At 39.6% G+C, this 12,444-nt stretch overlaps 1 pseudogene; it reads left to right on the top strand.

Annotated features, from left to right (window-relative positions):
• The first annotated feature begins 6,079 nt into the window (after positions 1-6,079).
• LOC124502995 (cytochrome c oxidase subunit 7C, mitochondrial-like) lies at positions 6,080-6,271 on the top strand (annotated as a pseudogene).
• The last annotated feature ends 6,173 nt before the right edge of the window (positions 6,272-12,444 follow it).

The raw sequence follows: 12,444 nt of genomic DNA, 5'->3' as shown, positions 1-12,444 counted from the left end.
ATGAATAAACGTTTAAAAATATTTAAAAAAAACCACATTTCTGTTTGCTATAATACATATCTCAGATGCCTTTTCACAATCTTATTAATAATAGTAACAGTGATAGTTGACATAGATTAAGGACATGTGCTCTCATGTTCTAAGTATTAACTAAGTAATTTTGGTTAAGCCTTACAAAAATCCAAGACCTAAGTGTAATTGTTTTTCTCATTTTACAAATATACAAAAGGAGGTGAAGTTCTTCCTTAAGTAGCTTGGATAAATTGCTTCCCCAAGTCCGCAAAGCTTAGAAGGTGGTTTTCCATCAGTATCAGCAAAGAGGAAAGCAAAAGTTTGCATTTCATATCTAAGTTCTGTTTTAGGCCTCGTCTTCTCAGAAATAACTTGGTGAGATTGTTCTACATATCAACAAAAAGTGGTGAGAGGACTCATGGAAAGTGTATTAGATTTCCTGATCTAATAAATTTGAAAACAGCAATTGTAATTACTGCTGATGACAGAACTTCCTGGCGAAAATCAGTATCTGTCTCAATGAGCAGAGCTTGGCTATTCTCAGTATAATCAAGACAAGCAGAAACCTGGATGACATCAGCAGTGGTCAGAGTCAAAAGAGCCCTCAGCGTCATCAGGCCTTGGGACTCCTCCTGTCTGGCTCAACTTCCAAAGAAAACAGCCTAAAATGCATTTGTCATGCTATTAAGTGCTAGAGAAAATCTCAGAGACTATTCCCCTCACTCTCCATGTCATATGTATTTCATCTTTCGTGCTGAGATAATCAGTTATCATACTTGACAAATACAAAGGAAAATAGACGCTATTGATTTCTCCTGACAACATCATGCTGGGATACTGAGGCCTTAACGGTCCACAAACATTACTTTTAACCATAAGTGTCCTGAGTCATCACCAAACATCTTGCTTAATTTTATTCTAATAAAATCTCCAAATACATCACCTTCTCTACCAAACCTACTATGAAGGCCTCTTGGGAGATTCCTATTTTTGCCTTTTTTCTGTTTCTACCTTCCTCATACCACAATAATAACTTAGAGTATTTAAAAGCCCCAACTTCTACCCTAAGTAGACAAAAAATGTCTATTTAGCTTCATTTTAAGAAAGTAAGCATCTTATTGGAAAGCCCAAGATCTTAAATCCATGATGGCAGCAAAAGGTGGGTACATCTGTAAACACAAGACTGCCTGAATTTGGATCTCACCAGGCCCAGAGTGACCATGGAAGCTGACAGCTTGGGCCAGCTGCCAGGAAGGGCAATACCACACCTCAGTCCAGCAGCTTAGGACAGAAGATAGCCTAGGCAGAGAAAGCAGTACCCAATAGGTCCAACTTAATCACAAGGGTCCTTAAAAGTGGAAGACAGGGGCGCCTGGGTGGCTCAGTCAGTTAAGCGACCGACTTCGGCTCAGGTCATGATCTCACGGTCCGTGAGTTCGAGCCCCATGTCGGGCTCTGTGCTGACCGCTCAGAGCCTGGAGCCTGTTTCAGATTCTGTGTCTCCCTCTCTCTCTGACCCTCCCCCGTTCATGCTCTGTCTCTCTCTGTCTCAAAAATAAATAAACGTTAAAAAACAAAATTAAAAAAAAAAGTGGAAGACAAAATTGGAAGAGGGAACCAAAGAGACGGCAGCATCTTATTGGCCTTAAAATGAAGGAAAGTGGGCTGGGCACCCCAGTGGCTCAGTCAGTTGAGCATCCAACCCCAGTTCAGGTCATGATCTCACAGTTTGTGGGTTTGAGCCCCATGTTGGGATCTGTGCTGACACCTCAGAGCCTGGAGCCTGATTCAAATTCTATGTTTCCCTCTCTCTCTGCCCCTCCTCCGCGCGCTCTCTCTCTCTCTCTCTCTCAAAAATAGACATTAAAAAAATTTTTTTAATGGAGGAAAGGGGCTATAACCCAAGGAAATGATTGTCTCCAGAAGCTGAAAAAAGTAACAAAATGGACTTTGTGAATTGACTGTTAGACTCTGCCTACAAACATTATCCACACTTTCTGGTGAGCCATGCACACAAACCACTTGAAACGAGCATTTCCCACCACCCCATTTCCTGTTGTTTTCTTTGTTTCTCTACTTCTCCAAATTTTGTTCTCCGAAGCAGAACAAAAAGGTCTTGCTGTAGCTGTTGGTCCATGCTAAACACATCCCTCAGGGACCTAGAGAAACAAAATATCCTTGGCCATGTGCTTAACTCCAAAATGCTACATTTCCTCAACTATCTGATTTCTCTGACTTTGAAGAACCATTTGAAAGTATTCTCTCATACAACAAATTAAATGCATTTCTATTATGTTCTGAACATTGTGCCTATCTCTGGGATTCCAATGATGAGCAAAATAAACAATGTCCTTGTCTATGTGAAGCTATTGAAAGAAATAGTAAACAATTAATCACATAAAAAAATCAAACCAATATTTACACATTGTTTTATGTACTTAGCACACATTAACATTTTATTTTCCCAACAATCCTGGAGGTTGTTATTATGCCTTTATTTCAAAGGGTGGGAAAATGAAGTTCAGAGGGGTTAACTATCTTGGCCAAGATTATCCATCCAAGTAGAAGTGCAGCTAGGATTCAAACCCAGGCCATCAGTGTTCAGATTATGTGTTCTCAGCCTTTTCAATATATTACCTCTTTGTGATTCTAAGAATACAAACATTGCCTGTAATACCCATTTTTCTTTTGCTGCAAGATCTATTTCATATAGAGTGATAGACCAGAAATAAGATTATCAGACAGCATGACAAAGAAAAAAATAATCAGGGTCAAATGCTTGACACCAGAAGCCTAACTTAGTTTCAGAGGAATCTGAAGAATCAGTTATAGTACTAGAAATTAATACCAGTATTGGAACCCCTAATCAGACATCAGAACTTTGTACCACTTGCAAGGGCCTTGCCCCAGAGAAGTGTGAATCCTTCGCAGATGACAGTTCTGGATAAGCCTTCTCTGGCCCCAAAACGGATTCCTGACCTCATCAGAAAAAGATTCCACTTATCACATTCTCTCCTAGTGCAAGAGCCTTGATCTCTGCTACAGATTTAACCTACAAGGAAATACAACTGCATTTATAGTATGAGCTCTCTAAGAAACCTGCTTTTAGCCAAAGACCCATTTCCTCTCCTCTCAAAGCTCAAATATGAGCAACACTATGGCAAGCGGTACCCAACAGCATCAGTTGCAGGTGAAGTCTTAAGTATCACTGTGAGAGGGCTATTCCAGTGTATATGCCCCACTCTGTTGGAGAACTTTTCCCCTAAGAACATACTCAGCTCAGTCTGCAGAACATGCCAGGGGGTGTCTCAGAAGGAAAGAAATAGAAAAAAGTGATGAGACCCCTCAATTCTCCAGCATCTGCCTGACAAGGCCTAAGAGACCTCCAACTAGCTCCCTATAAAAGAAATGAACATAGAGGATAAAGGTAAAACAGGATTACCAAATAGAGCTTTGTCCCCAACCTTTTCTGAGAAACCCTGGATGGGCAGACTGGGCCATATTTCAGAAGGTCTTGCTTTGGCTAGTTTAGATTGACCTAAGCAGCCAGAGTCAAAAATCATTTGAGTGGCTTCCTTGTTCCATTGTCTTTAGGCCCATACACTCTCTTAGTCTTAAAGATCTCATCAGGGATGAGAAGAGACAAGGAAACATAAACCTGCAGAAAACTATACCCCAAAGCAGGGAGTCTTCCCCCAAAGCTCCTCAGTATTGATCTAAAGCTACCTACCCTAAAGCCTTCCTAGAGCAGAGAGGAAGAGGAAGCCTCTTAAGAGGGAGAAGGCTCCAACCTTCTGCATGAAGAAAGGGAGCATTCCACAGAAAACAGTTCCAGCTGGAACATACACAAGAGACAACCTCATGGAGAAAGTCCAGGAAGGAAAAAGAAAAAACCCAAAGACTTGAACAATTAACAGAAGTGGTGAATTTCTTCCCATCTCCTCCTTTACTCGATTTTCGTGAATAATAGTAATAAAATTGAAATGAAAACTGTAAAGAAAATTTCAGCACCCAGGACAGTGCTCATTCAACTACTTGGATGGACGCATGCTCCCTTCTCCCCACCCAAGAAAAGCCAGGCTTCCAGAACAGATTCAGGATCCTATACCTACACTAGGTCAAAAAAGCTAGTGAAATTTTGGGTGCAGTTAGCATTAAACTCTCTCTTTGTTTTAAAATGGGGCACCCTATTTGGCAGTCTACTTCCAGGCACCTGACTGCTCTTTTTTTGCTAAGGGGACAGGAATGGTCTGACAGTTGCTCTGATGCAATAATAAAGTTTCTCTGTTATGTTCCACAATGTCTGGAAACAAATTCTATAGAGACCAGTCAAAAACACACAGTGCCTAGGAAATTAGGCAGACTTGCCTTTATTCTTTGGCATGGTTAACCTTTATTGAATATTTATTGTGTTCACGTACTGTTCATATATTTTAGCTCATTTAATCCTCCCTGGGTCAACAAGTCAGACCAAATGGGGAAGAAAACTGCCTTCTTAGTTACCAAGAATCGTGATCTGAACAGGTAATCCATGGCTATATGAGACAATCTCATTTTATTTTTGTTTAATGTTTATTTGTTTTTGAGAGAGAGAGAGACAGAGTGCATGCACGTGCTAGTGAGGGAGGGGCAGAGACAGAGGGAGACAGAGGATCTGAAGCAAGCTCTGTGTGGACAGCAGAGAGCCCAAGGTAGGGCTTGAACTCATGAGCCATAAGATCATGACCTGAGCTGAAGTCAGATGCTTAACTGACTGAGCCACCCAGGCGCCTGAGGCAATCTCATTTTAGAGGATTATATTCAGTTCTTGGTGCTACATCTTAAGAAAGTCTCTACCTGTACTAAGAACACATCTCAGAAAAAGTGGCTCCATCTCCTACATGAAAGAACAGACAGGCTAAATCAGAGCCACAGCGGCAGCACATTGACACTGGTATTCAAACAGAATCTTTACCTGCCTTATTCTATCTGATTATGTCTACTTATACCTCCTCTATCTCTGCAAAAGAAGAATTCAAAAAGATTCAAGGCAAAACGCCCACCCCTGGTTTATTTATGAAATATGGGCTGTCTCCACTGAGCCTGCATTGGAGGAGGAATTACTTTTCTCTTTTCCTGAGGGACATCATTAGCATAGTGATAATTAATGAAAGGCAGCAGCCAGAGTTTGGTAAATTATTAATGGCTTCAATCATCCCGAGAGCAGACAGCCCCTGTGTGCAGTTGTCCTTGGTGACAGCATGGAAGTGCTCTGGGGAAACACATGATGGACAGAAAACCAGCGCAGAGTGTGTGTGCTTCTGCACGCACAGATTCAGACTTCTTACCCAAATAAACCGGGTTTTCATGCAGAAATACTCGTGGATTAAAACTGGGAGCATGTCCCTCTGGCATATGGTGAATGTTATCAGATCCTCCTTATAGAATGCCTAAACAGAAATTAGGCCTGGTCCTGGGGACCTGTTGAAAAGTTGAGGAGGAGGAGGCAGTGGGTCTTTTACAGCAACCACAGAGATTAGGGGTTAGAGGGTAAAATTGAGAACTCATTAGGAGATCAATGCCAAAGTGTAGTTGGAGAGTACATGCAAAATAGGTCATTGGAGCCAAAGGGGGTTGGAAACAAATGTCAGAAGCTAAGATACACAGATAAAAGGAATTCTAGGCAACCTGAAAACATGAGAGTGAAGAGTATCATATAGGAACAGGTAAAAGAAGAGATGACACAGACAAATTCCAGGGAGGAGGGATTCAAAGCCACTGTATGAATCTTTCTCCCTCCATAAGTTTATTTATATGGGCCCCACTTAAACAGAGGCTTCTTGTTACATAAAATCATAAGCTCCTTGAGGGTGGCAATTTTTACTGTTTTCTTCTCTGCTATATTCCTAGAGCCTGCATAGCACCAGGCATAGAGTAGGTACTCAAAAATATTTGATGAATAATGAAGAAAGAGATGAATAAATGGATACAACTATCTTACCATGTTAGATATTAGATAAAAAAGAAGTATTGAGGCCATTCCTTTCATCTTGGGTCTCTGCGCCTTTCACAAATTTCCAACATCACTATGTTGGGACTGAGCATCTGGAGGTTGACAACCCCTAAAGTCTGCAGGAGCCACTGTGGGGAGGGCCCAGGAAAGAATTTGCCATTTTCAGTGGAAAACAAGCGGCAGCAACTAACAAGATGACTGTGTACTTTGGATCTGGATTTGCTGAACCTTTTTTTTATAGTAAGACACCAACTGCTTAAGAAATAAGGATGTTTCAATTAATCCATTAAACAGATGTGAAAAGGAGCATTTTAAGAGATACAATGTCTGAAAAATGGATCAAACTCTTGAATTCAACATACTTGATATGTTTGTAAATAAATTTATGGCATGGAAAAAAGTCTTGATAAATATTTTTTAATAAAATCACATCAATTGTTACTTTAAGTAACAAAGAATTTACTGAACAATTCATTGAAGATCAGAAAGAGAGGTTTCCAATATATACCACCACCCAGCAAATAATGGAATAAATGCTCATTTGATATTTATGTTCTTTCCCTAAATTCCTTTTCCAAATGTGTTCTCCCTCAACCCTTCCCCCGCAACACAGCACAAAGGCACTCTTGCTCGCCGGCTCTATCTGTATCTCTATCTCTGTCTCTAACTCCCTAAGTGAAAATTAAAAAAAAAAAAAAGATTCTATTACTGCATGTATAAAAACAAAATGACTGCTCTTATAATCATAGTGTGACTTGAAGAATGAGAGATGCCACTCCCACATGGTATCTCAGAGTCCTTGGTGCTCTTCCACCCTTTGGGGTGTATGTTGAGCCTTTGAGATCTCCAGCCAGAGGCAGGCTTTACCAAGTGTGAGGTAGATAAAGCTATTCCTAGTGTCTCCCCTTGGGGCTCTGATACGTCGGCCTCTCTGCAGTCCTCAAAAGAGAGAAGGTGAAAAATCCACCATAACAGAAGCAGAGTGAAAGAATGGTCTCTACCTCTCAGGAGCATTTGTTTTTCATACCAGTACCATAGGACAAAGGACTATGAAGGAAGCTCCATTTGTGGTAATTAGGTTAGTTACTGAATAGAACCAAATCTATGAATTAGATTCATAGGCTCAGGACTCAGAGGGAAAAGATCAAGATGAAAAGGAGAAGAGATATAGTTCACATAACACATACATATGAGAGATTCTATATTTATACAAAAGGAATCCCAGAAAAAGAACTAAATGTACACCAGAGAAATAATAAAGAAATGAGAGAAATATCTACACTTCACCTAAGAAAATCTTTACTCTTTCAGTCAAAAGGACTCAATGAGATTCAAGAAAGAATATGGAGAAAGACCACCTACACCAAGGCACCCTGGGTAACATTTCTGAAGTTCAAATATATAAAATAACATCTACTCATATATTAAAGAAGAAACAAACATTTATTTAAAAAATGACAATTATAGTAAAAGGTGTCCCTTTCTTAGCCCAATGCCAGAAAAGAGAAGAGCAACAGCATGAGAAGAACTTTCTATATCTATGTCTAAAAAGTATGTTCCCTGTGAGAGCAAAAAAATACAAATTCAAGTATGCAAGGATTCAGAACCATAATACCCAAGTACCAGTCCCCAAAAATTCACCTGAAGAAAGAGTCCAATGAAGTGGGAAGAAGAACTCAACAATTAGGACCAGTTATAGAAGAATCAATGATAAGTAATAAACCAATGAAACTTAGAATTAAGTCAACAAAAGCATTGGTTGCTATATGGTTGACAACTTTTATACAAATATTAACAAATTCTCCCTAAAGTAAAAATATAGAAAAATATAAATATAGAAAAGAAAAACCTGAAAAGATACAGCTAGCCTCAGAAAGGAAGATAAGGATTCCAGTGGACCATAAATTCAAGGTCAGGAACAGATTGAAGCTAGGAATTTGCTTGACCCAGGGTTCAGATGCTGGCAGTGGCAGCTAAGAGTTTGGCTTCTACAGGGTAAAAGGACTAAACCTGTTCCAAAACAGAAGCTGGAGTGGAGTTCTTCCAATCATGAAACAAGACTACATTTGTTTTAAATGCCTTAGAAGGCTGCCTGGGTCTAGAGCTTACACCAAGTCATAAACTCAGGGAAGGAGGACAGGTCTACAGCCTACGAAACAGAAACTGAACACATAACTGGCTGAATCCTGGAGTCACTGCTCGGAAAACAGCCAGCAAAAAAAAATTTTTTTAAAAAAGGAGGAGGGCACCTGGGTGGCTCAGTTGGTTGAGCGTCTGTCTTCGACTCAGGTCATGATCTCACAGTCTGTGGGTTCGAGCCCCGCATTGAGCTCTGTGCTGACAGCTCAGAGCCTGGAGCCTGCTTCCTGTCCTGTATCTCCCTTTCTCTCTGCCTCTCCCCCATTCTCACTTTGTCTCACTCTGTCTCTCAAAAATAAATAAATGTAAAAAAAAATTTTAATAAAAAAAAGAAAGAAAACAGCTGGCAGGAAAGCCATGCAACCCTCTGACTATCTGCGATTACCACTTACCAGGAGACTCAAACCTCCACTGTAAAGCCTGGCTCTAGACTGAAAGCCTGAGAGGCTTAGGAGAGGTAACACAAAAGATTATTCAAGTGCTACTTTGGTTTTTAAATGTAGCCTTTAATTAATCAAAATTACAAATTGAAAAACTTAGTCCTTTCTTGTCCTATTCCTAGATCTTTTTATATCCTTTCTACCTACCTAGATTTAAATTAAGCCCAACTGGAAGCTCTCATGTCTCATCTTTCTCCATTCATAGTTCTGAGGTCATTTAAAAATCATTAAAGAAATGGAGTTAGTCACCAAAATTTCCCACTGACAAAAGACTTGACCAAACCTCCACAGATAATCCTTCTTTACAAACTGCTTCAAAGGACCGGGAAAGTAGAGAGAAAGCAAACTCTTTAATGTATTTTTTGAGGCAACTTAGCCTACTACCAAAATTGGACAATGATAAAGACAAGAAAATAAAATTACAAACCGATCTTTCTTAGAAACATAGACATAAACGTTTTAGTTTATAAATTAACAAATCAAAGCCAAAATGTGTTATAAAATGCGTCATAACTAAGTAGAGTTTATCCCATAAAAGGAAAAACACCATTAGAAAATCTATCAATTGGGGCGCCTTGGTGGCTCAGTTGGCTAAGCGTCTGATTCTTGATTTCAGCTCAGATCAGGATCTCATGATTCGTGAGATCGCCCCACATCAGGCTCCATATGGAGGCTGCTTGATATTCTCACTCTCTCCCTCTCTCTCTCTCTGCGCCTCTCCCACTCATGCTCTTTCTCTCTCTCTCTCTCTAAGTAAATAAATAAACCTAAAAAAAAAAATCTATCAGTAAATATACCATGTCAAGCAGACAAGGTGAACTACCAAGCAGCACAAGCAGCATGTGAGGAGAAACTCATGGTGGAAACAAGAGCAGGAGCAGGCATGTGGTTTTGCACTGCATGCCCAGGGTATAGAAGGATCAGATATTAAATCGTTGGGTTGTGGGAAGTATCAGCCGCACACCTGGCTGCTCAGGGACTATGGCTGTAGGACATGGCGGAAGCGTGGGCTCCAGCCCTGATCGTCCACCTCAGCACTCCACCAAGACTGATTGCTCCACCACTAGCATGTATCCATGGAGCTCTGCAGGAGGGTGACCACTTCTCTAGGCTGTAGATTAAGTCAGATTATTAATAGATTAAGAAAAATAGGGGCGCCTGCGTGTCTCAGTCGGTTGAGTGTCCCACTTGGGCTCAGGTCATGATCTCCAGTTCGTGGGTTCCAGCCCCATGTCAAGCTCTGTGCTGACAGCTCAGAGCCTGGAGCCTGCTTCAGATTCTGTGTCTACCTCCCTCTTGCTCCTCCCCTGCTCGCCCTCTGTCTCTGTCTCTCAAAAACAAATAAATATTTTAAAAAATTAAGAAAAATAGAATTGTATCAGCAAATGCAGGAAAAAGCTCTACAAAATTCAGTACTCATTCATGTTTGCAAAGCAAAAGCTTATCAAACCAGGAATTAGAAATAAATTTCCTTAATTTAAGAAAGAGTATATATATGTATTTATATGTATATATAATATGTATATGTATATGTATATATATATATACATATATATATATATACATATATACTTTTTTTTTCAAGAGAGAAAGAGAGAGCATGGAGGGGAGATGGCCTGAGGGAGAGAGAGAGAAAATCTTAAGCAGGTTCCATGCTCAGCATGGGGTCCAACAGGGGGCTGGATCCCATGACCCTGAGATTATGATCCTGGCCAAAATCAAGAATTAAACACTTAACTGACTGAGCCACCCAGGCATCCCCCTCTTTTTTTCAAATTTAAGAGCATGTATTTTAAAAATGACCAAACAGGGATGCTTGGGTGGCTCAGTCAGTTGGGCATCCAACTTCAGCTTAGGTCATGATCTTACAGTTCATGAGTTCCAGCCCCACATTGGGCTCTGTGCTGACAGCTCAGAGCCTAGAGCCTGTTTTGGAGTCTGTCTCTCTCTTTCTCTCTACCCTCCCCTACTCACACTCTGTTTCTCTCTCTCTCAAAAATAAACATTAAAAAAAATTTTTTTTAATCGAAATTGCTATCTCCTCTTGAAAAACTAAGGGGCACCTGGGTGGCTCAGTTGGTTAAGCATCCAACTTTGCCTCAGGTCATGATCTCACAGTCCATGAGTTCAAGCCCCACGCTGGGCTCTGTGCTGACAGCTCAGAGTCTAGAGCCTGCTTTGGATTCTGTGTCTCCCTCTCTCTCTACCCCTCCCCCACCCATGCTCTACGTCTCTCTCTGTCTCTCTAAAATAAACATTAAAAATTTTTAATAAGAAAATAAATAATAAAAAATAAAAATAACCTAACAAAATAATTTCCTATGAAACTTTAGAAAAATTGTCATTGAAGTCAAGAATAAGAATGTCTACCATCACCCCTATACCATTGACATACTAACAGACATAGTCAATGTAATAAAATAACAAGTATAATTATAAGAATGAGAAAGGAAGAAAAAACTCTCCTTATTTTCAGATAACATGATTGTCTACATAGAAAGTCCAAAAGAACATATTGAAATACTTAGAACCAAGAGGAAAACTCAGGAACATTACAGGATATCATCAATATATAAACATGGTACATAGCATTCTTTTATGTCAATAAACCAATTATAAAATATGATAGAATTAAAAAGCATACATGTCAGCAACAAAAAATTAGAATCCAAATAAATCTAAAACTTAAAAAAGTCTAAAACCTAGTAAATCCAAAACATATATGAAGAACATTATTAAAGTTATTGAAGGACATTTTTAAAGATCTAAATAAGTGGAGAAATCATACCATGTTAATAAATCAAAAGATGAAATAAGCTCAACATTTCAGTTCTTTCCATCATTAATTTGTAAGTTCAACGCAAATCCAAGCAAAATCCAACAGACCTTTTGTAAAACTTTATAAGCTGATACTAAAATTCATATGTAACCATAAATTAACAAGAATAAAAGTATTCTGAAGAACTGTGTATGGGTGAGAGGAGGGTTGTTCTACCAGATGAACCAACCAGGAACCAGTCTGAGGCTTGCAGCTGGCCTCAGTGTTGTTGGAAGCTGGCCTGGTGCTTCGTGTAGGCCATACACCATCTTACAGAAGACCACCTCAAACAAGGTCACTCATCAACCAAAATAAACTGAGTCAAAACAAAGCCACTTGATAATTTTGCATAAACACAGATAAAACCTCCATACAACGCACAACATACCAAGCATTCCTGTCTCTCACTAAACAAGTGCCTGCTACTTCTTTACCAAGTATCATTTTGTCCTCACTCTAGCCTCCTCTCCCTATAGATAATATTTATGGAGATATCCAATCATAGAATTGTCCCCACTTTCTGAAGATATCCAATCCAGAGTTACTCTCCTGTCTCTCAGGCCTTCCCCAGAATCATTCAACAAAAGCCCACATCCTACAAGAAGGTGTCTGTGTGAGTGTTTTGTTTTGTTTTGTCTTTCCACACTGTCTTACTGAGATGCCACATGGGTCCCTAACCCAAACTGAAACTAGTAATAAACCTAATTTGTTAACTGCAGGTATGTTCCTGGAGGTGCCGGCTTGAGGTTGCTGACAAAGGTACCAATGCTCAAATACTCTGTAAATAGTGTGTGGTTGTGGTGTCCAAATAAACTAATAAGTCAATGGGACAGGATAGAGTTTAGAAACAGACCCACAAATTAAAAAAAAAAATCCTGAAAATTCACAGAGTTGGTATTATACATCAGTGGGAAAAGGTATTTATCTTCAATAAAGATGAGATGAGACTATGACTCTCCCATGTAAAAAAATATGAAATCTCATATCACCATACACAAAAATTATGGGTTAATAACCTTAAAGTGCAAAATTACAAATCTTAA

This window comes from Lynx rufus, unplaced genomic scaffold (genome assembly GCF_022079265.1).
Source record: "Lynx rufus isolate CCGP_SWC_20201006 ecotype Redwood Valley unplaced genomic scaffold, mLynRuf1.p SCAF_1, whole genome shotgun sequence".
In the NCBI taxonomy this organism is placed as follows: domain Eukaryota; kingdom Metazoa; phylum Chordata; class Mammalia; order Carnivora; family Felidae; genus Lynx; species Lynx rufus.
The sequence above is the reverse complement of the archived record's forward strand: the minus strand, read 5'-3'. Positions and strand labels throughout refer to the sequence as shown.